Below are 25,853 nucleotides of genomic sequence, written 5' to 3' on the forward strand. Positions count from 1 at the left end.
AGAGTTGTGCTGTCTCAAGATAATCAGGTTTCACAGTTCAGGCAATTTAAAATTAACTCACTATCATCCCCAAACTGATTAAGAACTTTTCACTGGCAATTTAGAGAACCTAAAGAAGTCAAATGGAAACAAAAATATTTTGTAGGTTTACACGTGACTCTATTGATTAGATAATGAAAATGATTCCTGAAAAGTTAAGATAGCCACAAACTTAAGGCAGTGGGGGTTGTAACACACAGAACGAGTCATTTAGTAATGTCAGGTTGTGGTTTTTTCTTACACTTCTACTTAAAATATGAGTGCTCTCTTGTTCCAAATAATTTTTACTAAAACCTAAAATAAGAAGAAGCTACAAAAGGACTAAAATTCTATTGAGATGACCACGATTTAAACAAAAATCACTAGAGGTTAACGGAGAAGGCAATAAAGATAGAACTGTGTGCCTGCTTCTGTTTACCCACTGCCTTTCAGAGCCTTTAAATATCACCACATTAACAAGGAATTGATTTCAAACCACAGTCTACATATAGACCAATTTCTATGCAACACTATTTTTAAAAGCTAAAAAGTGTTCAACCTCAATTGCTAAAATTCACAGGTATCAGTTCATCAGAAATGCCTAAATCATCCTCTGCACTCCTTTGCCCCTGATGCTCCTTTCAGATCACAACAGAAGTAAAAAGTAAAAGGTTTCCCCTAAGCCCAGATATCACATGTCCCTTAGGATCTATCTCATCAAGCAGGCAGGGAACAAATTTATTTGCTTTCTTCCCTATCCATTGACTAAACATTTAAAAAAATTACTTCCCAACTGGTGTCTTATAATGCAGTGTGCTGGAAATGTAAACACTGGCCTTTCTGTTCAGGCTTTTATACTTTGGGAGCAGCAGGTTCACTCCTGATGTCTTTGACATCATTGGTTCTACCCATCAAATAGAATTCTTGGTTGGGAACAAGACTGACAAAATGAGCAAGGCAGTTGGACATGGCATAAAAAGCTGAAATTGCAGCTATATCCCAGGCATATTCTTGGTTGAAGCCATGCAACTCAAGCTTTTTGAAATGGTCCTCTGTTATTTCATCAGCTCGGGAAATAGCAAGTGCAAATTCCAGCATTGCCTTTTCCTGGGCAGAGAGGTCAGACTTTCTCCAGTTCACACAGACCTCCAAGAGAACACACAGAAGCAGAATCTCTGTCCATCATAATGCAGTCACTAAAACACAAGGCTTAACAAAATAAGCATTCATGAAAAAAATCCAAGATTAGAGTTAAGAGGCAAAGTCAGGCCAAAATAAACTTTCCAGACAGATAAGTATCTTGGTCAAGTTCAATATAATGCACATCTGGAACTCTAGCTGTGCCAGAAATCGTCTTTCCTCACTCCAACTACAAGCACTTCTTTATCCTCTAAACACCAATAGCATCAAAGACCTCAGAACCAAGACTCAGAGACTCTTAATACATAAGAACCCCCAAATACCAGCCTTTTTGTATGAGAAAAGTGAAGCTTAGATAATTATCTGTTTGTCCCCACTTAATGCCATACAAGACACAATATCTGCAAAATTAACAGCTGATACTGAAGCAGTGACTATGTGCTAAGAATGTGCTCAATGCTTCATATTCACTATCTCATGTAATTCTTATAAAAATCCTAGAAAGTAGTGTTTTTATTATCACTCCCCATTTTATTGGCAAAGAAACTGAAGCTCAGAGAGGTCACACACTTCCCCACAGTCACACAGCCAGAGAGTGGCAGAGCTGGCATATGAGTCCAAGTGTATTTGACTCCAGTGACTATACTAATAATCATTACCCTTGCTGAAGCAAAATACTGGAAACCATTAACCACCTAAAAATAGGAAGCACGGTTCGGCAAACCATGGAATGACTGTATATCCTATGGTCACTAGGGAGACAGTGCTTGAGAGACTGATCCTGGATGAGCAAAGCTCTGGCAAGTAGGCAGGAAGTTCTTAGCAGGGCAAAGGGGATCATGTATCTGTCTTGTTTAGCTTCTGGCCAGCTGGCAACAGAGGCCCTCAGGGAACAATTTTCAAGGTCTCAACTCAGGTGGGGTCAGGACAGATGGTTGGGGGATAGGAATACTGATGACCCTCCCTCAGGAATAAAGGCAGAGAACAGATGTTTCTCTTCTCCAGCCCAGAAGATCAGGAATTTCACCATAGGAATGAGTAGGATTTTGTAAGCTTGGTGACAAACCCATGTTCGCTGTGTCTTTATCCTCAGTTCAGTTCTCTGGGAAGAATTAGCATGACCTCTGACACCCAAAAGGCCTGATTTTGGATGAAACAAGGAAAGAGTAAGTTGTTGGCTGGGGGAATGAGACCCATTTCACAACCAGTCTTGGTGGGAAAGAGTCGATGAAGCCAGCTCCACAATGGGAGGCTGACAGGCCCAGGCTTGGGGCCGGCTGTAAGAAATAAATCTTAAGAAACTGTTTTGGGCCCATTAGGAATAACTAGTGGGTAGACTAAATTCACACTGGAAAATGCAAACCATACAATGTAGCAGAAAGAGTTTAAGCTTTGAAAATGAACTCTGCCACTGTCTCTTTGTATGCCCCCCATTAAGTTCCAGCTCTGAACCTCAAGGGTAAAAGGGTTATAATAAGGTTCAACTTAGATGGGGAGTTGTGTGCATTCAAGAGAATGTCTGGCAGGCCTGGCACGAGGCTGCAGCTTAGCTATCCCCTAGTCCCAAACATCACATACACACAGAAACAGGTGCGCACAGGAATGGAAAACTGGCACGGGGAGGTGGGCACTCACCTGGTCAGAGAGTACTGGGTTCTTCGAGAAGACCCTGAACCGAGCACTGTGGACAACAACGCTATACGAGCACCTGTTGGCCAGGCTGGTCACCGCAATGATGAGTTCCTTGTCAGCTTTGCTGAGCTGGCCTGAGGAGGGAAAAAAGAGGAGAGCCGCCATAAGTCTGGATAGCAGCTCAGAAGAACCTAGACAGGCTCAGCCATATTTTAGCAAGTTGCCCACCCACCTACTCACCTACCCACTCACTTACTCATTCGTTCCCCGTCCCTTGCAACAAGTACCCTATTTTATTTTCTTCACGATACTCAACACTTTCTGAAGTCAACTTATTCTTTTGTTTTATTTAGTTGTTCACTGTTTTCTCCTCTCTAGAATATGTTTGAAAGGGTAGGCATTTTTCTGACTTGTTTACCACTATATCCCCACAGGAATGCCTGACATATAGTGGTTGCTCAGAAAATATGTGCTGAATGGATTACTAATTCAAGAAATATTTTCTGAGGCCCATCAGGTACTAGACTAACATTTTTTAAAAAGGAGGTAAAAAAGAAAAGATATTTTCCAACCTCAGGGTCCCTGCTACTTGTGGGTAGAGAGAGGCAGAGGAGGGAATCCACTCTGGTACCTGGCACCATTCTAGGAACTTTATATAATCCTCACACCAGCTCCGCAGAGTGGGTATTAATACCATTTTACTAGTAAGAAAACCAAGTCATTGAGACATTTAAGTACTTTGTTGAAGTTTGCATGTATGATTTATGGCAGAATCAGATTTGAACACAGGACCTGTCTCTTCCCACTAGGATGGAGAAGCTCAGCAGCTGTGGAAAGATAAAGCAGACAGTGCTCTGTATGCCACTGGGAAAGGACAGATGAAGGAGGCTGTGGGAGTTAGAGGAGGAAGAGTCCCTTATAAGTGAAGGTAGCTGAGATGGACTGTAAAGGAAACTTCAGATTCACAAAGCACGGGGAGGAGAAAAGGCATCCCAGGGGCACAGTAAAGTGCAAGCCAAGTTAAAGAGGGGACATATCATGGGACCTGAGTGCTTTGGAGAGTAAAACATAGCTCATAGTTCACTTTGACTTGAAGGGACAGAACTTAAAGAGGAGCTGAAGGGAATGAGGCTGGAAGGCAGGCTGGTATCAGGCCATGGAGAGTCACTGTGACAGGCTATCTTCCAGTCCCTGCTGTCCACTCTTCCTTTAATAATAAAATCCCTTAATTTTTTAAAATTAATTAATTAATTTATTTATTGGCTGTGTTGGGTCTTTGTTGCTGCACGTCGGCTTTCTTTAGTTGCAGCGAGCGGAGGCTACTCTTTGTTGTGGTGCTCGGGCTGCTCTTGTTGCAGAGCATGGGCTCTAGGTGTGCGGGCTTCAGTAGTTGTGGCATGCAGGCTCAATACTTGTGGCTCACAGGCTCAGTAGTTGTGGCACACGGGCTTAGTTGCTCTGTGGCATGTGGGATCTTCCCAGCCCAGGGATCGAACCCATGTCCCCTGCATTGGCAGGCAAATTCTTAACTTGCGCCACCAGAGAAGTCCCCCAAATCCCTAAATTTTATCTGGGCACATGGCCACACAGCTTCCCTTGCAACTAGATGTGACAAAGTTCTAGCCAATGGGATGTAAATGGAAGTGATGGGTGTGACTTACATGTCATGGCCATAAAGGGAAGGGATGTATGCCCACAAGTACCCTTCTTTCTCTTTCTGCTGGTAGCAATGGTGAGCCCACATGAGCATGTAGGCAAGGGCAATCCCAGATAGCAAACAACACTACATTGCCCCTCAGCAGCTCACATGAGACTATGGGAAAAAATATCTTGTTTAAATCAATGTGTCTTTGGGTCTGAGTAATAGCAGCCTAACCTGAATCCTAAGTAAGAAATCCATGATTACCAGTCTAAAGTCCCCGAACTTTATCCAGGGGGTTGTAGGGAGCCAGAGAGGGCCTTCAAATACAAAGTAAGAAAGATGAGCTAGAGTTATTATCTAATTTATTTCAGCTCTATACCTATGACCATGAAGTTACATTCAGACCTCAGCCTCAGAATCCAGAGGATGTCTCAGCCAACTCCAGTTCTTATGAGCCTCTCCCTAGCTCCAGTGATCTGGGACTACGTGGGAAGGAACTCTAGCAAGTGGGCACTTGGATCTTATCCAAAAATGATTTAGCACTGTTTTTCCACTTACCTGTTTTCTTGTTACAGATGGCATTGTAATAAGCAAAGAAGGCTCTAAATTCCAATGGCTGGTGAGACAACGCTTTTAAATACCTTTGGTAAAAATCCCGTCTGCAGAGAAGGAAAAAAACAGGAAAATGTAAAATGACAACTAAGAGCAGGATAGGCAAACAGTAACTGGTAGTTCCCATACTGTCTGCTAAATGCCACATGCAATATTAGGAAGGCTACAGCCTTGCATCAAAGCAGAACCCACACATTCCTTCACGTTTTAGGGGACTATAAGTGTTACTTCTAAAGGGGTATGTAATTCCTTTTTGGTAAGTCATTTTACGGACTTTAGAGAGTGAATGTTGTGTGTAAACCAAATGATGCTTCTTAGAACTTAGGCTTTACTGATTTCCTCCCTTTTCACAGAGGAGCTGGTGGTACTCATTAATTTCTAAAAATTAGATTAGTAACAGTCTTGATATTAGTAAAGTACTCTGTAAAGTTCTTTTATACACACAATCTCATTTTTCCTTCTCCACAACTCTGTAAGGTAGGTAAGGCAAGTATCATTATCCCCAGTTTACAAATAAGGACACTGAGTTGAGGGACTTGCCCAAGGCCATACCAAATCTAAGAGGCAGCCTTGGGATTTTGACATTGGGTTTTCAGTATGTTTTCTAATGTGATGCTATGGCAGACAACTGTTGACTGCTACCCAGCAGCCATTTCTTCCCTCTTCCCTTGACAACAAAACCCGGATATTGTTCAGATATCAGATTGCCATGGGCTCCAGGGAAGGTTAAACCCTTCCCCAATTCTAGTGGGTGAATCCTGATTGATCTAAACCAATTATAGTGATTCTATTCTTATCGTCAGTGATTGGCCTAGAAATGGGCATGTGACACCATTGTGCCCAGTGAGAAATCAGGGGAAATCAGCTGGGAGCCTTCTCTCTCCAAAAGGAATATGAGAGAAGGGTGTGACCTCCATGCCCCTTCCAGGAACTGGGCAAGGATGTGACGTTTGCTATAGCCATCTATTGACCAGGAGGTCACAAGTCTGAGCACAGTCATCACATCAAGGAAGATAGAGCCAAAAAATGTAAACAACTTGATCCTTGATGATATCACTGAGCCACTGGATTAAACAATCCAGAAATCACCTTGTGTTTGGACCTGCTGTTATATGTGACATTGAATTATCCTTGCTATTACAGCAACTGAATTGGATTTTCTGTTACCTCTAGCTGAAAGCACCCTAACTGATAATAGATGCTAAAGGTTCATTACTGGTCTAGAAGACATGGTAAAAAGAACCATTTATATTAGCCAGAGCAGGAACTGGGGAGGAGGTGAGGAAGTGAGGAGGTATGGATAGGTACTGAGAGAGAGGCTGAGGGCTGCAAACCTATCCCACCAGAGCATCTGGGTTCCTATTTTTTTTTAAAGATTATTTTGATGCGGACCATTTTTAAAGTCTTTATTGAATTTGTTACAATATTGCTTCTGTTTTATGTTTTGGTTTTTTGGCCACGAGGCATGTGGGATCTTAGCTCTCCGACCAGGGATCAAACCTGCACCCCCTGCATTGGAAGGCAAAGTCTTAACCACTGGATGGCCAGAGAAGTCCCTATCTTTTTTATATAATGGATTCCCATAAAATATTTTATTTGGAAAAAAAATCCACAAAGTTCTAGCACCAAATTTCAAAAACAAAAGTTTAGAGCAAATATCTATGTTCAAAGAAGGGTTTTATAATCCGGCAATATAAAGCACCAGCTTTAAAAAGTACCCTCAAGAACTAATTCAGGGATGTTCAAAAAGATATATGTATAAACATCTGTTACAAGTCATAAATGTCCAAGATTGGGCGATTGCTGAAATAAATTATCTCCATTATACAATGCTGTATCATGCAGCCGCTAAACATGATGTTTTGACATAGAAAATGTTCTTGTTAACATGATCTCATTAAGAACAGAAGTTACCTGAATATTTATACAAAGAAAATAAGGGAAGAAGAAATGCTAATAGTGGCTGACTTTGGTGGAATCAGATAATTTTTATTTTTGAATTTTCTGCTTATTTAATTTTTCAACACGTAATTGCAAGAAGGAGCAAGGTACCTCTCACACTTATTTCAGCAGCTGGCATATATCTGGTTCTACCTCCACACCGTATTACAGTGCTAAAGGGAACTATAGAACACACCTCAGTCATAGTGAGCAGAGGACTGAGTGACAAAGAAGAGTCCCAGAAATTAAGAGGCTGTGCCTCAAACAAGAGGGAAAAACATTCCTTCTGATTGGGATACAACTGAAACGCAAAGAAAGGGTTCATCTATAGTGGGAACTTGGGCAGACTGGGGCAACCAGTTCCAGGGATTATACTCTAGCCAACAAAGGTCTGCACTGGCTGTGACTCTCTGCGTGAGGTGAGTGTCTCACCTTTTCTGTCTCCTCCATGAGCTCTACAATGTCAAAAGGCAGGTCCTTTTTGTAGGGAATAGGGTAATATGGCTGATGGATTTGGACTTCTCTTCCTGCTCAGTCTCATAAAAGCGCGAGTTCAGGGTCACCACAGGCAACTTTTTCCAAAACCTATTTGTCACAAGGCGAAGAAGAGACTGAAAGGAAACAAAGACAGGTTTGGATGGGATACCAAAGGAATGGCTTGGATAGCCAGTTCGTGTATCTGGACTTAAAGGAAAGATGGTACCTCCTATGCCAACTCCCATTAATTACAAGCCCCCTGCCTTGAGCAATCATGAAGAGGATTCTGGGCTCAACGAGAAATAATGCTGTAATCAATTAGTAATGGCTAGCATGGGAAGGGGATATGAGGGCATGATGGTAACATATCCACAATACTTGCCTTAAAGCCCAGCTCAGATACCACCTAATAACAATAAAACCTCCTGGGGTTCTTCATTGCCAAGAGCCTTTCTGAGGCCTTTTAAGGCTACCAAGTGATTGCCAGGATTTTATCATCTGCTGCCAACAACGATAACTATTATATATGTGCCAGGTCTTCTGCATACACTCTCCAATAGTCCCAGCAATCCTGTATTTTACATATATGAAAACTAAGGATCAGATAGGTTAGGTCAAACAGAGATAAATGTTTGAGCCTGGATTCGAATCCAGGTCTGTCTGACTCCAAAGTCTTTGTTATTCCCATTTTGCAGTCCTGTCTTTTAAGAAGAATCTAACTTAAAAATGTAGAAAACTAATAACTTTACATTTATTCTAAATTAAGCCTGGGAAACCTACTTAAATCTGAAAGGGCAACCTCTTTATTTATTTTTACATTTTTAAAAATTGACATATAGTTGATTTACAATGTGTTAATTACTACTATACAGCAAAGTGATTCAGTTATACATACATACATTTTAAAATATTCTTTTCCATTATGATTTATCATAGGATATTGAATACAGTATAGTTCTCTCTGCTATATAGTAGGAACTTGTTGTTTATCCATTCTATATATAAAAGTTTACATCTGCTAACTCCAACCTCCCCCAACCCCCTCCCCCTTGGCAACCACCAGTCTGTTCTTTATGTCCATGATTCTGTTTCTGTTTCATAGATAGGTTCATTTGTGTCATATTTTAGATTCCACATATAAATGATATCATATGGTATTTGTTTTTCTCTTTCTGACTTATTTCACTTAGTATGATAATCTCTAGTTGCATCCATGTTGCTGAAAATGGCAAAATTTCATTCTTTTGTACAGCTGAGTAGTATTCCATTGTATATATGTACCACATTTTCTTTATCCATTCATCTGTTGATGTATATGAAAGTTGTTTCCATGTCTTGGCTATTGTGAATAGTGTTGCTATGAACATAGGGGTGCATGTATCTTTTTGAATTATAGTTTTGTCTAGTATATGCAGGACTGAGATTGCTGGATCATATGGTAATTCTATTTTTAGTTTTCTGAGGAACCTCCATACTGTTTTCCACAGTGGCTGCACCACTTACATTCCCACCAATAGTGTATGAGGGTTCCCTTTTCTCCACATCCTCTCTAGCATTTATTTGTAGACTTTTTTCCTTTATTCTTTCTTTTCTTTTTTCTTTTTTTTTTGGCTGTGCCACTCAACATGTGGGATCTTAGTTCCCTGACCAGGGCTCAGACCCATGCCCCCTGCATTGGAAGTGCAGAGTCTTAACCACTGGACCACCAGGGAAGTCCCTATTTGTAGACTTTTTAATGATGGCCATTCTTACTGGTATGAGGTGGTACCTCATTGTAGTTTTGATTTGCATTTCTCTAATAATTAGCCATTTTGAGCATCTTTTCATGTGCCTATTGGCCATCTGTATGTCTTCGTTGGAGAAATGTCTATTTAGGTCTTCTGTGAATGGGCAGCCTCTTCATGCCTTTTACCATACAAGGTTCTAAAAGGGGTGCAAGAAAACCAAGATTATGCTTTTCTAGAAAGTCTAGTCTGGTCAGTAATCCAGCTGTGAAAGATAATATAATATAGGGCTGTCTGAAGCCCAACTGCTGGGGTCCAAATCCTGACTCTGCTGCTTACCTGCTATGTGATCAGAGGCAGGTTACTCCTCTGCCCCTCCATTTCTTCATCTATAAAGTATGGATTATAATAATACCAAACTCATAGAGCTGTTATGAGGATTTAATGTTCATACACTTAAATCTCTTAAAACTGAGCCTTGCATTTAGCAAATACTATGTATTGAATAGTGTTATAAGGTTAAAATAAAGGTGTGATTAAAGTATATTGGGTACATTATGGATCTATCAATTGACATTTGCTTACATATTCAATACCAGACCCACAGAAAAGATTTGGATAGCTCCCTTCACACCCTCTGGGAACCCTTGATGGGCCCTATCTACTGTATGTAGCAGCCTATGTGCCTGCCTTTCACACCTGACAGCTCACCTATGTGCCAGTATATACATCCTACTGAAGGGGAAGACCTAGGCTGTGAAACTTTGTAGTTTTCCTACCTCAGTTTTCCCGATGCATTAGCTAGGGTGGGGCAATTATCTGAGTCACCAGGCCACAGAATGGCCACTGGTCCATGAGGCTGCCAGGCCAAAAGAGCTCTACCTACACAGATTCATACACTTTGGGATCTGAATTGGGAAATGAGAAGTGAGCTAGTTGGCAACGAGAGCTGGAGCTGAAAAGTCATGAAGTGAAGCAAGGCCACTGGGGTCATGATGGTCATGTGAACACCAAAGGAGCGAGAAAGAGAAATCAGGAGTAAACAGCAGCTATGAGGGGGAGAAAAGACTCAGGGTAGAGGGTCAGGAAGAAAGTTAGTGGTAGGAGGAGGTGCAGGTCGACAAAAAGAGACAGGACTAAGAGTAGCTGGGACTTGTTCATGACAGAGTTTCCAGGGTCCTGCTGCAGAGGTACCCTGAGGTACCAGAATGACCTCTCAGTTTCAGTTTCCATGTAGCATGATGGCTTAATTTTACAATACTTGAGATAGGACTCTTGCATTGATGAGAAGAATCAGAGGGACAAGCAAGAAAGCAAAACGTGTCCTTTCAATCAGGGAACCTTCTATAACCCAAAGAAAACAATGTAGTTGGGAGTAAAGTGCTCCTGTCTCATAAGCTTATTTTAAATGTAAACAAATAAAAAGTAAACACTCATATAATGTTTAATACATGCCTAATATTATACTGGCTGCTTTATATATATTAACTCAAAACTCAAGATATGTTGATACTGTTTTTATCCCCATTTTAGAAATGAGAAAACATAGGCACAGGAAAGATAAGTCACAAGAGCCTGCAAGTGGTACAGCAGAACTCAAACCCAGGCAGTCTAGGTCCCAAGTCCATAACCATTGTGCTATGTTGTATATACATGCTCATTGCCAAGGATGGAAACTTCTTTTAAAAAAAAAAAAAATCCCTAAATCCAAACCAATCTATAAGTCTCAGGTCTAGTCCTCCTATTCACTTAAACACTTTCAACATTTTCATTCTGAACCTCTGAATAACCAGAATACTATTAAAAAGAACAATTTCCATTAGAATAAAGTACTTCACCAGCTTTATTAGTAGGAGCTTTGCAGGTATTGTCCTCTGAACCTTAAATTAAATATCGCCACTGTATTTCCCTCCACTGGAGCAGTCCCAACTCAGCTTCCATGAGCAAATGCAAGCTCAATATTGCCACGGCTTTTTCAAGAGAAGCTGAATGTGGAAGTTCAAAATGAGACCTGCTGTTTGCCTAATGATGCAGCAAGAAACAGGACATAGGACTATGTACCTAGTGCAGCAGGCAGGCGCCTCCTGTGATTGCGGGTAGAGTGAGAAAACACAGGCACCCCCCCACCTTCCAGTTACACAGGGCCCTAAGCCCAAAATACTTCACTCTTCACCTGGCACAGTCATCCCTGAACTTTGGACACATCTCTGAGGAAGCAGTGAGGCAGCTGTATCCTTGATTCTGTGTAGTCTTTGCCCTGCTTGTTTGCCAGTTTGGTATTAAACTGAAATAAAAGCAACCTAAAGGTGATATTATTCTTTCCAATCTTTGAACCCATACTGGGTGTTCTGGACTAGCTCATCAAAAACTGAAAATTTCAGTATGATCTCCTGATTATTAAATGTTGACTCAATTGTTTTTCCCATGGGTGCAGATGTGGCAGGATTGGTGGCTACTAGGGCTCTATTTTGGGTACATGGAAGTTCATTATATTAGTCTGTCAACTTTTATGTGTTTGGAATCTTCCATAATAAAAAAGTTAAAAACCATACTTAAATGTCCACTCTCTCCACTATTCAACATAGCTTTGGAAGTCCTTGCCACAGCAATCAGAGAAGAAAAAGAAATAAAAGGAATCCAAATTGGAAAAGAAGAAGTAAAACTGTCACTGTTCGCAGATGACATGATACTATACACAGAAAATCCTAAAGATGCCACCAGAAAACTACTTGAGCTAATCAATGAATTTGGTAAAGTTGCAGGATACAAAATTAACACACAGAAATCTCTTGCATTTCTATACACTAACAATGAAAGATCAGAAAGACAAATTAAGGAAACAATCCCATTCACCATTGCAACAAAAAGAATAAAATACCTAGGAATAAACCTAACCAAGAAGGTAAAAGACCTGTACTCAGAAAATTATAAGACACTAATGAAAGAAATCAAAGACGACACAAACAGATGGAGGGACATACCATGTTCTTGGATTGGAAGAATCAATGTTGTGAAAATGACTATACTACCCAAAGCAATCTACATATTCAATGCAATCCCTATCAAATTACCAATGGCATTTTTCACAGAACTAGAACAAGAAATTTTACAATTTGTATGGAAATGCAAAAGACCCCGAATAGCCAAAGCAATCTTGAGAAGGAAAGATGCAGTTGGTGGAATCAGGCATCCTGACTTCAGGCTATACTACAAGGCTACAGTGATCAAGACAGTATGGTACTGGCACAAAAACAGAAATATAGATCAAGGGAACAGGATAGAAAGCCCAGAGATAAACTATGGTCAACTAATCTATGACAAATGAGGCAAGGATATACAATGGAGAAAAGGCAGCCTCTTCAATAAGTGGTGCTAGGAAAACTGGACAGTTACATGTAAAAGAATGAAATTAGAACACTCCTTAACACCATACACAAAAATAAACTCCAAATGGGTTAAAGACCTAAATGTAAGGCCAGACACCATAAAACTCCTAGAGGAAAACACAGGAAGAACACTCTTCGACGTAAACCACAGCAAGATCTTTTTTGATCCACCCCCTAGAGTAATGGAAATAAAAACAAAAATAAATAAGTGGGACCTAATGAAACTTCAAAGCTTCTGCACAGCAAAGGAAACTATAAGCAAGATGAAAAGACAACCTTCAGAAAGGGAGAAAATATTTGCAAACGAATCAACAGACAAAGGATTAATCTCCAAAATATATAAACAGTTCATCCAGCTCAACATCAAAAAAACAAACAACCCAATCAAAAAATGGGCAGAGGACCTAAACAGGCATTTCTCCAAAGAAGACATATGGATGGCCAAGAGGCATATGAAAAGCTGCTCAACATCACTAATTATTAGAGAAATGCAAATCAAAACTACAATGAGGTATCACCTCACACCGGTTAGAATGGGCATCATCAGAAAATCTACAAACAGTAAATGCTGGAGAAGGTGTGGAAGAAAATGTAAATTGATACAGCCACTATGGGGAACAGTATGGAGGTTCCTTGAAAAACTAAAAATAGAGTTATCATATGACCCAGCAATCCCACTACTGGGCATATACCCAGAGAACACCATCATTCAAAAAGACACATGCACTCCCAATGTTCATTGCAGGACTATTTACAACAGCCAGGACATGGAAGCAACCTAAATGTCCATCAACAGATGAATGGATAAAAAAGATGTGGTACATATATACAATAGAGTATTACTCAGCTGTAAAAAGCAATGAAACTGGGACATTTGTAGAGACATGGATGGACCTAGAGACTGTCATACAAAGTGAAGTGAGTCAGAAAGAGAAAAACAAATATTGTATATTAACACATATATGCAGAATATAGAAAAACGGTACAAATCAACCGGTTTGCAAGGCAGAAATAGAGACAGATGTAGAGAACAAACATATGGACACCAAGTGGGGAAAGTGGGGAGGGTTGGGGGGGAATGAATTGGGAGATTGGGATACCAAATAGCACACTCTAAATATATGCAGTTTATTGTATGTTAACTGTATCTCAATAAAAGTTCTAAAAAAAAAAATTAAAAGACCTATGGGACAAATACATACAAAAAAAGCTTGCAAGATGTTAGCTTACATTTGCTAACTTAAAAATCCAATTGATGAAACCATTTGAGATTATGTATACAGGCATAGTACTTGACATTAGGTGAGTGTATAAATTAAATGACAGTTATTACTGGCGAACTATAGTTTAAAACTTTTTTTAGTTTTGTAAACCTATCAGACACTTCATGATTCTAAAATATAGAGACTGGGTAAAAAGAAAAAATCAGTAAACTGGACATCATCAAAATTAAAAACATGCTTCAAAAGACACCATCACAAAGATGAAAAGACAATCCACAGACTGGTAAAAAATATTTGCAAATCATATACCTGACAAAGCATTTATATCCAGAGTATATTTTAAAATATTTTATAACTCAATAAGAAGACAAACAACACACTTTAAAAATGGGTAAAAGGGGCTTCCTAGGTGGCGCAGTGGTTAAGAATCTGCCTGCCAATGCAGGGGTCACGGGTTCGATCCCTGCTCTAGGAAGATCCCACATGCCGTGGAGCAACTAAGCCTGTGTGTTGCAATTATTGACCCTGCGCTTTAGAGCCCGTGAGCCACAACTATTGAGCTCATGTGCTGCAACTACTGAAGCCCACGCGCCTAGAGCCTGTGCTCTACAACAAGAGAAGCCACGGCAATGAGGAGCCTGCATACCACAACGAAGAGTAGCCCCCACTCACCACAATTAAAGAAAGCCCATGCAAAGCAAAAAAGACCCAACACAGCCAATAAAATAAATAAATAAATAAATAAATGGGTAAAAGATTTGGATAGACATTTCACCAAATTAGACATACAAATGGCCATTAAGTACATGAAAAAATGCTCAACATCATTACTCATTAATTAAAAATAAAACCACAATGAGATAATACTTCACAACTGCTTAATCAAAAAGATAATATCAAGTATTAGTGAGGATGTCGAGAAACTAGAACCTTTATACACTGGTGGTAGAAATGTAAAATGGTACAGCAACTTTAGAAAAGTTTGGCAGTTTCTTAAAAAGTTAAACATAGGGACTTCCTATGTTTAGGAAGCAACTAAGAGCAACTAAGCCCATGCACCACAACTATCAAGCCCGCATGCCACAACTACTGAAGCCCATGTGCCTAGAGCCCATGCTCTGCAACAAGAGAAGCCACCACACCGAGAAGCCTGTGCACCACAACAAAGAGAACAAAGAGTAGCCCCCACTCACCGCATCTAGAGAAAGCCTGCACGCAGCAACAAACACCCAACACAGCCAATTAATTAATTAATTAAGTTTTAAAAAGTTAAATATAAATTTATCACAAGCCCAGCAATTCCTATCTTAGGTACTCTATTCTAGAAAAACGAACTCATACATCCACAAAAAGACTTGTATAGAAATGTTAACAGCATTATTCATGAGTCAAAAAGTGAAAACCCAAATGGCCATCAACTTGTAAATGCATAAACAAATGTAGTGTGTCCATGAAATAGAATACTATTCAGAAATAAAACGTAATGAACTACTAATACATGCTACAACCACACATGAACCTCAAAACATCATGCTAAGTGAAAGAAGCCAGACACAAAAAAACTACATGTTATATGATTTCATCTATATGAAATGTCCGGAAAAGGATACAGAGGTGGAAAGTAGATTAGTGGTTGCATGGGGCTAGGGTAGGAATGGGCATGGATTGCAAATGACGTGAGGTATCTTTTTAGGGTGACTGAAATGTTCTCCAACTGGATTTTGGTGATGGTTGCACAACTATATTTACTAAAACTAACTGAATTGTGTAAAGTGCATGAAATTTATAGTCTGTATTGAAGTTTTAAAAATCTTGCATGTATGTGGAGGGTATTAAATATCATATTTGGTTTTAGAATGAGATTTGTGGAAGGTTTCACAAGCATGGAAGAAGAGCTAACCTCTGTGCCCTGCCACAGTTGTTTTAAGACCCTAATAACTAAGTAATGCCTAGAGTCTGATGGAGATGTACAGGAGAAGATTTTAATTTGAGTTTTCTAAGCTTGATAGATAAAAAATGCAGTTTCCAGCAGACTTCTGTTAATAAAAAGACAAGTGGCCTGTGCAATGGTGGACTGTCATACACTTAAACAACAGTAAAGGAGTTTTTAAAAAGGTGTAAGTCCACAGGACAACAAGAACATAAGAGCAGACAACAGCATGTGAAAGTTTTCAACAAATATCTGTAAAACAGAAAGTGGAAGGAGAAATGATAACTAGTAGAGAGAAGACAGTTACCACCTGAAGTAGCTGCTGGTGGACTTCCTAAGACAGATGAGCTTATTTGCTCCACAGGACTGTGAAGAGGCTCAGCTCTTGGAGGTACAGACTCTATAGGTGGTTAAGGGCTGAATGCAGGTGGAGCAGCTCAAAGTCGACATACAGAATGGCTAGACCACGCCACCCGCTAGCCCAATGGCCAGGCAGCTCTCCCCACCTCCACCCTTCCCCCCGCCCCCAACAATGGCTAGTTATTTTCTGAAGAAATGTCCTGTAGATGATGGTGGTTGCCTCTTGGGACAGGGACTAGTGAAACTTTTTTTCATTTTCCCAAACTGAAACTATAACTCCCATTACTCCCCCCACTGTTTTTCAAAAGCCTTGTAGACTTTTAAAACTATTCACCTACCTTATTTAAAGGAAAATTGAAGTATTTTCAAGGGTGGGAGTCATGTTACTGTTTTTCCTCAAACATACTGTTTTTAGCCTACAGCAAAAGTAAACTAAGTAGTTCCTGCAGGGATATGTGACATAAAATATTAATAAAGCTAGAGAATTATCCTGCAAGTGTAAGGTAGTGGGGCCCTTCCTGTAACAGAAACTCCTTCACAGACTTTCATGCAATGCCTTTGATATACTAGTATCTACATTCTAGGTGTGTGGATATGTGTGTGTATGTGTGATAAATTTGGTAGTTTCAATCTGATGTTTCATGTGATGATAAATTATGGACAGTGAGCTATGGAACCACAGATCAGACAGCTGACTCCAACCCACAAACAGAAGATGCTCCCTGGGCAGCTGGTAAACCACCTCAGTTTTGAAGAGGAGAGGTTAAGAAGGGAGATGGAGACTGGTTTCTTAAATTAACAAGAATTTTAAAGAGCGGGCACACATGGCATGAAAAATGGCATAGATCAGGGCACATATGTGGGAATTTACAAGTGATTTGGCATTACTCAGAAGAAATGAAAGTCAGGAAGAAGTAGGATGAGGATGGCAAGGTAAGCAGAGCCCAGAGTCACAGAGAGACTTAGATTTTTTTCCTGTGGGTGTTAAGATGCCACTGGAGGGTTTTTGGGCAAGAGAAAGGCATGGTCAAAGCTGTGTCTATGTTTAGTTTGTGTTGCAGCATCTTTTTCCATTATTTGCTCCAACAGGCTGAACTGTCATTGAGAAGATATCTATTTTGCCTATTTCCACACTATTTTTTTAATTATGAAAAATTTCAACCAAAATGAGAATAGAATTAGAAAACTAACCACGTCCCATCATCTAGATTCAACAATTATTACAAGTTTGCCACACTTGCTCCATCTATCCCTCTCCTTTATCTTTGAAAATATTTCTTTTAGTGTGGTAAAATAAACATAACATAAACCACTCTAACTAGTTTTAGGTGTACAGCTTAGTGGCATTAAGTACATTCATATTGTTGTGCAACCATCACCACCATCAATCCCCAGAATGTTTATCTTCCCAAACTGAAAAGCTGTACCCATTAAACAATAAGTTCCATTCTCCACTTTCCCAGCCCCGGCAACCACTAGCTGACTTTCTGTCTCTATAGATTTTGGACATTTTATATTAACAAAATCATACAATATGTGGCCTTTCGTATACCTGGTTTCTTTCACTTGGTATACTGTTTTCTAGGTTCATCCATGTTGTAGCATTTACCAATACTTTTTGTTCCTTTTTTAGGCTTGAATAATATTACATTGTATGGACATGCTGGCATTTTTTACCTATTCATCAGCTGATGGACATTTACTTTGCACTTTTCAGCTATTATGAATAATTCTGCTATGAACATTCATGTGCAGTTTCTGAGTAGACACAGGCTTTCAGTTCTCCTGGTTGTTATACTAGGAGTGGAATTGCCATGCTATATGGTAACTCTACATTTAACCTTTTGAGGAACTGTCAAACCGTTTTCCAAAGTGGAGGCATCATCTTATGCACCCACCAACAATTTACGAGGGTTCCAATTTCTCCACATCCTTGTCAACAATTATCTTTTTTATTATAGCCATCCTAGTGGGGGTAAAGTGGTATCTCCTTTTGGTCTTATTTTGCATTTCCTGGATTAATGACATTGAGCATCTTCTCCTGTGCTTATTAGCTATTCATATATTTTCTTTGAAGAAACATATGGACCTTTTGCCCATTTTAAAATTGGGACATATGTCTTTCTACTATTGAGTGATAAATGTTCTTTATATATTCTAGGTACATGTCCCTTATCAGATATTTATGATTTTCAAATATTTTCTTCTATTCAGGGGGTTTTCTGTTCACTTTTTTTTTAATTTATTTATTTTTGGCTGTGTTAGGTCTTCATTGCTGTGCATGGGCTTTCTCAGGTTGCATTGAGCCGGAGCTACTCTTAGTTGTGGTGCTCAGGCTTGTCATTGTGGTGGCTTCTCTTGTTGTGGAGCCAGGCTCTAGGCACACGGGCTTCAGTAGTTGTGACACATAGGCTTTGTTGCTCCACTGCATGTGGGATCTTCCCAGAGCAGGGCTGGAACCCATGTCCCCTGCATTGGCAGGCAGATTCTTAACCATTGCGCCACCGAGGAAGTCCCTGTTCACTTTCTTAATGATGCCTTTGAAGCACAAAAGTTTCTAACTTTGATGAAGTCCAATTTTTCCTCTTTTGTTTGTTTTCCTTTGGATGTCTGTGCTTTCAGTGGTGTCATATCTAAGAAACCACTGCCAAATCCAAGGTCACAAAGATTTGTCCCTATGTTTTCTTCTAAGAGTTTTCTGACATTTAGGTCTTTGATCCATGTTAATTTTTGTATATAGTTTGAGAGATAGGTCCAACTTCTTTCTTTTGCTTGTGGTTATCCAGTTGTCCCAACACCATTTGTTGGAAGATTTTTCTTCCCCCAGTGAATTGTCTCGGCACCCTTGTCAAAAAATCGGTTGACCACAAATGTGAGGGTTTACTTCTATAGTCTCAATTCTATTATGCTGACCTACATCTGTGCTTGTGCCAGTACTACACTGTCTTAATTACTGTAAGCTTTGTAGTAAGACTTGAAACCAGAAGTATAAGTCCTCAAACTTTATTCAACTTTTTTTGTTTTTTTTGGCTATTCTAGGTCTCTTGCATTTCTACATGAATTTTAGGATCCATTTAGCAATTTTTGCAACGAAGACAGTAGAAATTTTGACAAGGATTGCACTGAATCTGTATATCGATTTAGGGAGTATTACTACCTTAACAATACTAACTCTTCTGATCCATGAACATGAGGTACCTTTCCAATTATTTAGATCTTTAATTTCTTTCAACAGTGTCTTGTAGTTCCCAAGGTTTTAAGTTTAGCATTTATTTTGCTAAATTTATTCCCAAATGTTTAACTCTCTTTGATGCTATTGTAAATGGAATCATCTTAATTTCACTTTTTGGTTGTTCATTTCAAGTGTACAGAAATGCAATGAATTTTTGTATATTGTCTTGAATCTAGCAAGCTTGCTAGGCTCATTTGTTAGTTCCAACAATTTTTTTAAAATGAGTTCCTTATAATTTTTAATATACCAGAGCATAGCACCTGCAAATAGATAGTTTTGCTTCTTCCTTTCCAATCTGGATACCTTTTATTTCTTTTTCTTGCCAAACTGCCCAGGATAGAAGCTCCAGTACAATAGAAGTGAAGAGGGCAGACTTCTTTGTCTTGTTCCTGATCTTAGGGAGAAAGCGTCAATGTTTCACCATTAAGTATGATGTTAGCTGTGGGTTTTTCATAGATGTCCTTCATTATGTTGAGGAGGTTCGTTTCTAACTAATCCTAGTTTATTGAGTGTTTGGGGTTTTTTTCATCATGACAGGGTGTTGGACTTTTCCACATGCTTTTCCTACATCTATTTAGATAATAATATGGATTTCATTTTATTGATATGGTGTATTATATTAATTGATTTCAGATGTTAAAAGACCAGGTATTTCTGGGATAAGTCCCATTTGGTCATGGTGTACAATCCTTTTTTATCTGTAACTGGATTCAGTTTGCTAGTATTTTGTTGAGGATTTTTGTGTCTATATATTTTTTTTAAGAACTTTTATTGAGATACAGTTAACAGACAATAAACAGCATATATTTAGAGTGTACAATTTGGTGTCCCAATCTCCCAATTCATTCCCCCCCAACCCTCCCCACTTTCCCCACTTGCTGTCCATGTGTTTGTTCTCTACACCTGTGTCTCTATTACTGCCTTGCATTTCCTCTTTCATAGTTGTTAGCATTTGCCTTATGTACTGAGGTGCTCCTATACTGGGTGCATATATATTTATAATTGTTATCTCCTCTTCTTGGATTGATCCCTTGATCTTTATGTAATGTCCGTTCTTGTCTCTTGTAACTTTTTATTTTAAAGTCTATTTTATCTGATATGAGTATTCCTACTCCAGCTTTCTTTTGATTTTCATTTGCATGGAATATCTTTTTCCATCCCCTCACTTTCAGTCTGTATGTGTCCCTAGGTCGGAAGTGGGTCTCTTCAAGACAGCATATATATGGGTCTTGTTTTTGTATCCATTCAGCCAGTCTGTGTCTTCTGGTTGGTGCATTTAGTCCATTTACATTCAAGGTAATTGTCGATATGTATGTTCCCATTACCATTTTCTTAATTGTTTTGTTGTTGTTTCTGTAGGTCCTTTTCTTCTCTTATGTTTCCCGCTTAGAGAAGTTCCTTTAGCATTTGTTGTAGGGCTGGTTTAGTGGTGCTGAATTCTCTTAGCTGTTGCTTGTCTGTAAAGCTTTTGATTTCTCCATCGAATCTGAATGAGATCCTTGCTGGGTAGAGTATTCTTGGCTGTAGGTTCTTCCCTTTCATCACTTGAAATATATCATGCCACTCCCTTCTGGCTTGCAGAGTTTCTGCTGAGAAATCAGCTGTTAACCTTACGGGAGTTCCCTTGTATGTTATCTGTTGTTTTTCCCTTGTTGCTTTTAATAACATTTCTCTGTCTTTAATTTTTGTCAGTTTGACTACTATATGTCTTGGTGTGTTTCTCCTTGGGTTTATCCTGCCTGGGACTCTCTATGCTTCCTGGACTTGGGTAGCTATTTCCTTTCCCATGTTAGGGAGGTTTTCAACTATAATCTCTTCCAATATTTTCTCAGGTCCTTTCTCTCTCTCGTCTCCTTCTGGGACCCCTATAATGAGAATGTTGGTGCGTTTAACATTGTCCCAGAGGTATCTTAGGGCTGTCTTCAGTTCTTTTCATTCTTTTTTCTTTATTCTTTTCTGCATCAGTGATGATCACCATTCTGTCTTCCAGCTCACTTATTTGCCCTTCTGCCTCAGTTAATCTGCTATTGCTTCCTTCCAGTGTATTTTTCATTTCCGTTATTGTATTGCATATCTCTGTTTGTTTGCTCTTTAATTCTTCTAGGTCTTTGGTAAACTTTTTGATCTTTGCATCCAGTCTTTTTTCAAAGTCCTGGATCATCTTCACTATCATTATTCTGAATTCTGGAAGGGTGCCTATCTCCTCTTCATTTAGTTGTTTTCCTGGGGCTTTATCCTGTCCCTTCATCTGGTACAGAGTCCTCTGCTTTTTCATTTTCTGTGTCTTTCTGTGGCTGTGGTTTTCAGTTCCACAAGATGAAATACTGCTGATACTGCTTGATACTGCTGTCTGCCCTCTTGTGGAGGAAGCTATCTAGGAGCCTCCTGTGTGCTTCCTGTTGGGAGGGACTGATGGTGGGTAGGGCTGGGTGGGTGGAGCTCAGTAAAGCTTTAATCTGATTTGGTGGGCAGAGCTCAGTAAAATTTTAATCTGCTTGTCTGCTAATGGGTGGGGCTGTGTTCACACCTTATTGGTTGTTTGGCCTGAGGCCACCTAGTGCTGAGTCCACAGGCTCTTTGGTGGGGCTAATGGCGGACTCTGGGAGGGCTCACACCAATAAGCACTTCCCAAAACCCCTGCTGCCAGTGCCCCTGCCTCCTTGGTGAGCCACAGCTGCCCCCCCACCTCTGCAGGCAACCCTCCAACACCAGCAGGTGGGTCTGGTTCAGTCTCCTATGGGGTCACTGCTCCTTCCTCCTGGGTCCTGGTGAGCACATTTTTTTGTGTGCCCTCCAAGAGTGGAGTCTCTGTTTCCACAAGTCCTGTGGAGGCCCTGCAACCAAATCCCGCTGGCTTTCAGAGTCTGATTCTCTGGGGATTCCTCCTCCTGTTGCTGGACTCCCAGGTTGGGAAGCCTGATGTGGGGCTCAGAACCCTCACTTTAGTGGGTGGACTTCTGCAGTATAACTGTTCTCCAGTTTGTGAGTCACCCACCCAGCATTTATGAGATTTGATTTTAACGCGATTGCGCCCCTCCTACTGGTCTCATTGCGGCTTCTCCTTTGTCTCTGGATGTGGGGTGTCTTTTTTGGTGAGTTCCAGTGTCTTTCTGTCGATGATTGTTCAGTAGTTAGCTGTCTGTGTCTATATTCTTAAGGAATATTGATCTGTGGTTTTCTTTTCCTGTGATATTCTTTGGTTTTGGTATCAGGGTAATATTGGCCTCATTGAATGAGTTAGGATATGTTGCCTCCTCTTCCATTTTTTGGGGAGAATTTGTGTGGAATGGGTATTAATTCTTTAAATATTTGGCAAAATTCATCAGTGAAGCCATCTGGGCCAGGGGAAGACTCTACCTTACTGCTATTACTGATGAATCTGTTGACCATACAACCTCTTATGTGACTTTAGGCCAGTTATCAATGTATTGCCTCTCAGCTCTAAATTCACCCTTTACTGCCTGCTCTGAGAAAATGAATCTGGGCCTTTAAAATAGTTTTCCTTTGCTATCTATCATGAAGACAAGCTTTGTAGGTAGAGAGCCCTGCAGGGGCACTGCAGGAGGAATGAGTTTTGCTTAGTGATTCCAGTGTGCTCTCTGGTGTACTCCTGAAGCGCCAAAGCTTCACCAGCATTGGTCCCTGCTTTGTTTGGTGGCCAGAGGCACCCAGCAGCCAGCAGTTTCCCCTATTAGTCTATTAAACAGTTTTGTAACTGATACTGCCAGGAGACACCTCCCCAGGAAAAGCTTTCCCTAGCACCCTAGAAGTGCCAGCAAGTTCTGGAGGCCTGTTTTCCAGCAAGTTTCACTGGCACAGATTTCCAATGACTTCTTGCCATTTAACAAGCCATGACCATGTTCTCTCCAACAAGGTCTCAATCAGTCCTGGCCAGTGAAGAAAGGCTTTTCCTTGGGTGAGCTAAGTACTAGGGGTAATGGCTGTTCCTTATACCTGCTATTCTTATACCCTTTAAAGCTCTCTTTAGTCTTACTAGCCATGATCATTTGTGATTAAAAACATCTATACCAAGTACTTTCATGTGTGCAGTGATAATTGTGAGCATTTAATTTACATTCTTTACTTGAATAAAGATATTAACGCCTCCATGGGTCCTTTTACTACTAATTGCTGTATATAAATCAGCATGCAGTTCATTTTTAATTTTTAGAATCCAGTGAACTAAGAAATTTTAAAGATTCATTCAAATACTACTTCTTTTGGGATACCCATCCTGACTCCTACCTTCCTCTTGCATAGAGGTAACCATTTCATCCTCTGTCCTCTCAGGGCTGACACCCTAATCAGGTTGTTACAGACACCATAACACTTGGTGTTTTCCTGTGGTGAGAATGAACTCCCCCAGGGCATGGACCATGATTCAGCTGAATTTCTGGCTCAGTTCCCTGGCTCAATTCCTGGCTCTGAGCAAAGCTCAACTTGTCTTGTTGATTGAAAGTTACAAAATGCCCAACTTCACCAATCAACAAAGAAAAGGAACCATGAGATGCCACTTCTCCAACTCCTCGAGTAGCAAAGATTTCTAAAGGGGAAGTTTTAGGAAAGAGTCCAGAAGGCCATGGTCTGGTCCAATCTTTCTGATGGGCAATTCGGTCATCTCCCGGAGGGAAACACTGAGAAACGGGGAGGTATATCCCAGAGGCAATAGAGGGCAGCACCGCCCCTGCTACCCTGGCTCAGGCCGGCAAGATCCCCAAACAAGAAGAGGGCCTAATCCATCCGGGCGAATCCTGCTGGAAGCCCCCATGCTCAGACCGAAAGCAAGGCCAGCCTCTACTCTGGAAGGCGTGCCGCCTGCTTCGCGGGCTGCGGCCTCCTCTGCATTCCCCAATCGCCGCGGCCACTTTCACACCCAGAAAAGGCTACACGCGGCTTCTGAATTGCAAACTTTGCAACCGTGGCCCAGTCGGACCCCAGCACCGCACTCGCGCACCTCCTCAGTCCGGGTCCGTGGCTCCGAGCCAGGCTCCGCACACTTGATCGCAGTCTTGGCTTCCACCCACCCGCACGCAAGCGGACCTCCGCATCCCCGGACCCTGGCCGCACGCTCACTCACCACCAGCTGCACAACGCCAAGGCTGCAAAGCACCGACATGCCGGCACGCGGCGCGGAGGCCAGGCTGCCTGCCCGCGCAACCACCCCTCCCCACGCCCGCCAGGCCCTCTGGGCGTGTCACGCAGCGCAAGGCCCACGAGGTGCTTTCGACCCGCCCTTCCAGGCTTGAGCGTCTGGTCTCAAGTGACTGCTATTTTCCAGGCCTCTGGTTTCGTCTGTGGACTTGGGAATGAGCCAGTCCGATGCCCAAAGGCCGCCCCCACAGGAGGGCTCTTGAGAGGCCTCGTCAGCCAGCTTTGGGCCGAGTTTCTGACAGACTCCTCTAATGACATGGGGGTGCGTGAGGGACAATTAGGAATCATTTCCTGTCCTCTCACGCTGTCTGGCAGGTACCCGACGTCATTAAACACCCTTCAGGCATAGCTTTGGGCCAGCCGCGATCAAGGTAGTCTTGGTCACCAAATACCTGCTGGACCCAGGACCTCTGGAACCGGGTTGGAGTGGGGAGGAGAGAAAAAGAATCTACACCGTCCGTTCAGCAAAGGTAACCGACCAAGACCAGCTCTTGCAACAATCAGACTGCAAAACAACAAAAGTGACATTTCAGTTGGGCTCTGTTATCTTATTCAGTTGGCTCACCAACGTCCTACAAAATTTCTAGGGTATGTTAGAGATGTTCTGTCTCAAACATCCTAAAAATTCAGGTTGGAAGTAGATACCTCAAAGAGGTGGGCAGTAGAAATGGAGGACAGCTAAAAGCCATCGGCCAGGGCCAAGCTCTCCCAGTCCCCAGGAGCTCCGACTCCTACTGGATTATCTGACCAAGTGCTAACTGGAGGTGGCAGCTGACAGAGGCAACTGTGATTCCAAGTGAGAGCCCTGAAAGTCAGAAGGGCAGCCCTGACGTGCTGTTGATTTGCAATTCAGCTGCTTCTCACGTAGGCAAACTAAAGCGTGCTCCAGGGAAAGCAGCAGGAAGGATTTAACTGCAGTTACTGATTTTCCCAGGCCATGTAGGGGTAGCTCAATTATGTGGGAATATGCATGTGACATGTATATATTTGCAGGGGGGAAAAAGGCCTAGGTTGAAACGCACACCAAAATGTTAACATTCATTCATTCATTCACCAGGAATTACCTATTTCGTGCCAGAACCTGCGCTCGCTGCACAAGCTGATAGCTTAGCAAGGGAGACAAACGGGGTGCAAGACTACGTTTTCTTTTCTTTTTTTTCTTCTCTCTCCCACAGTGTGAACAGCTAAAGGTTTCCTACTGAAAAAGAAAATGCTTTTCCTGGCAAGAGATCAGCCGTCCTTCTGAGGGCGGAGTCGGAAGAGAGAGCCAACTGCTCAGTTCCCAAAGTTCCCACAGAACGAAAAGAGGCGGCGTTTTGTATCCCACTGTAAGATCCGAGACACCGAAAGTGGAGGCTCCGCGACTGACTCAAGCTGAGCGTTTC

At 41.2% G+C, this 25,853-nt stretch overlaps 1 protein-coding gene across 4 annotated transcripts in view; it reads right to left on the minus strand.

Annotated features, from left to right (window-relative positions):
- The window catches only part of DCAF10 (DDB1 and CUL4 associated factor 10), an 81,105-nt gene extending 55,364 nt beyond the window's left edge, over window positions 1-25,741 (minus strand). For 2 of the 4 annotated variants that reach the window (XM_057721244.1, XM_057721240.1), the window contains exons 1-5: window positions 25,533-25,741; window positions 24,861-24,973; window positions 7,418-7,596; window positions 4,991-5,091; window positions 2,794-2,924 (exon numbers count right to left, since the gene is read on the minus strand). The gene's annotated coding sequence lies outside the window, so the exon portion shown is untranslated. Of the gene's footprint in view, window positions 1-2,793; window positions 2,925-4,990; window positions 5,092-7,417; window positions 7,597-24,394; window positions 24,489-24,860; window positions 24,974-25,532 lie in introns of those variants that run through there. The other 2 variants (XM_057721241.1, XM_057721242.1) reach the window with 2 other exon arrangements.
- Between the last annotated feature and the right edge of the window lie 112 nt (window positions 25,742-25,853).

The sequence above is a fragment of the Hippopotamus amphibius genome, chromosome 2 (genome assembly GCF_030028045.1).
Source record: "Hippopotamus amphibius kiboko isolate mHipAmp2 chromosome 2, mHipAmp2.hap2, whole genome shotgun sequence".
In the NCBI taxonomy this organism is placed as follows: domain Eukaryota; kingdom Metazoa; phylum Chordata; class Mammalia; order Artiodactyla; family Hippopotamidae; genus Hippopotamus; species Hippopotamus amphibius.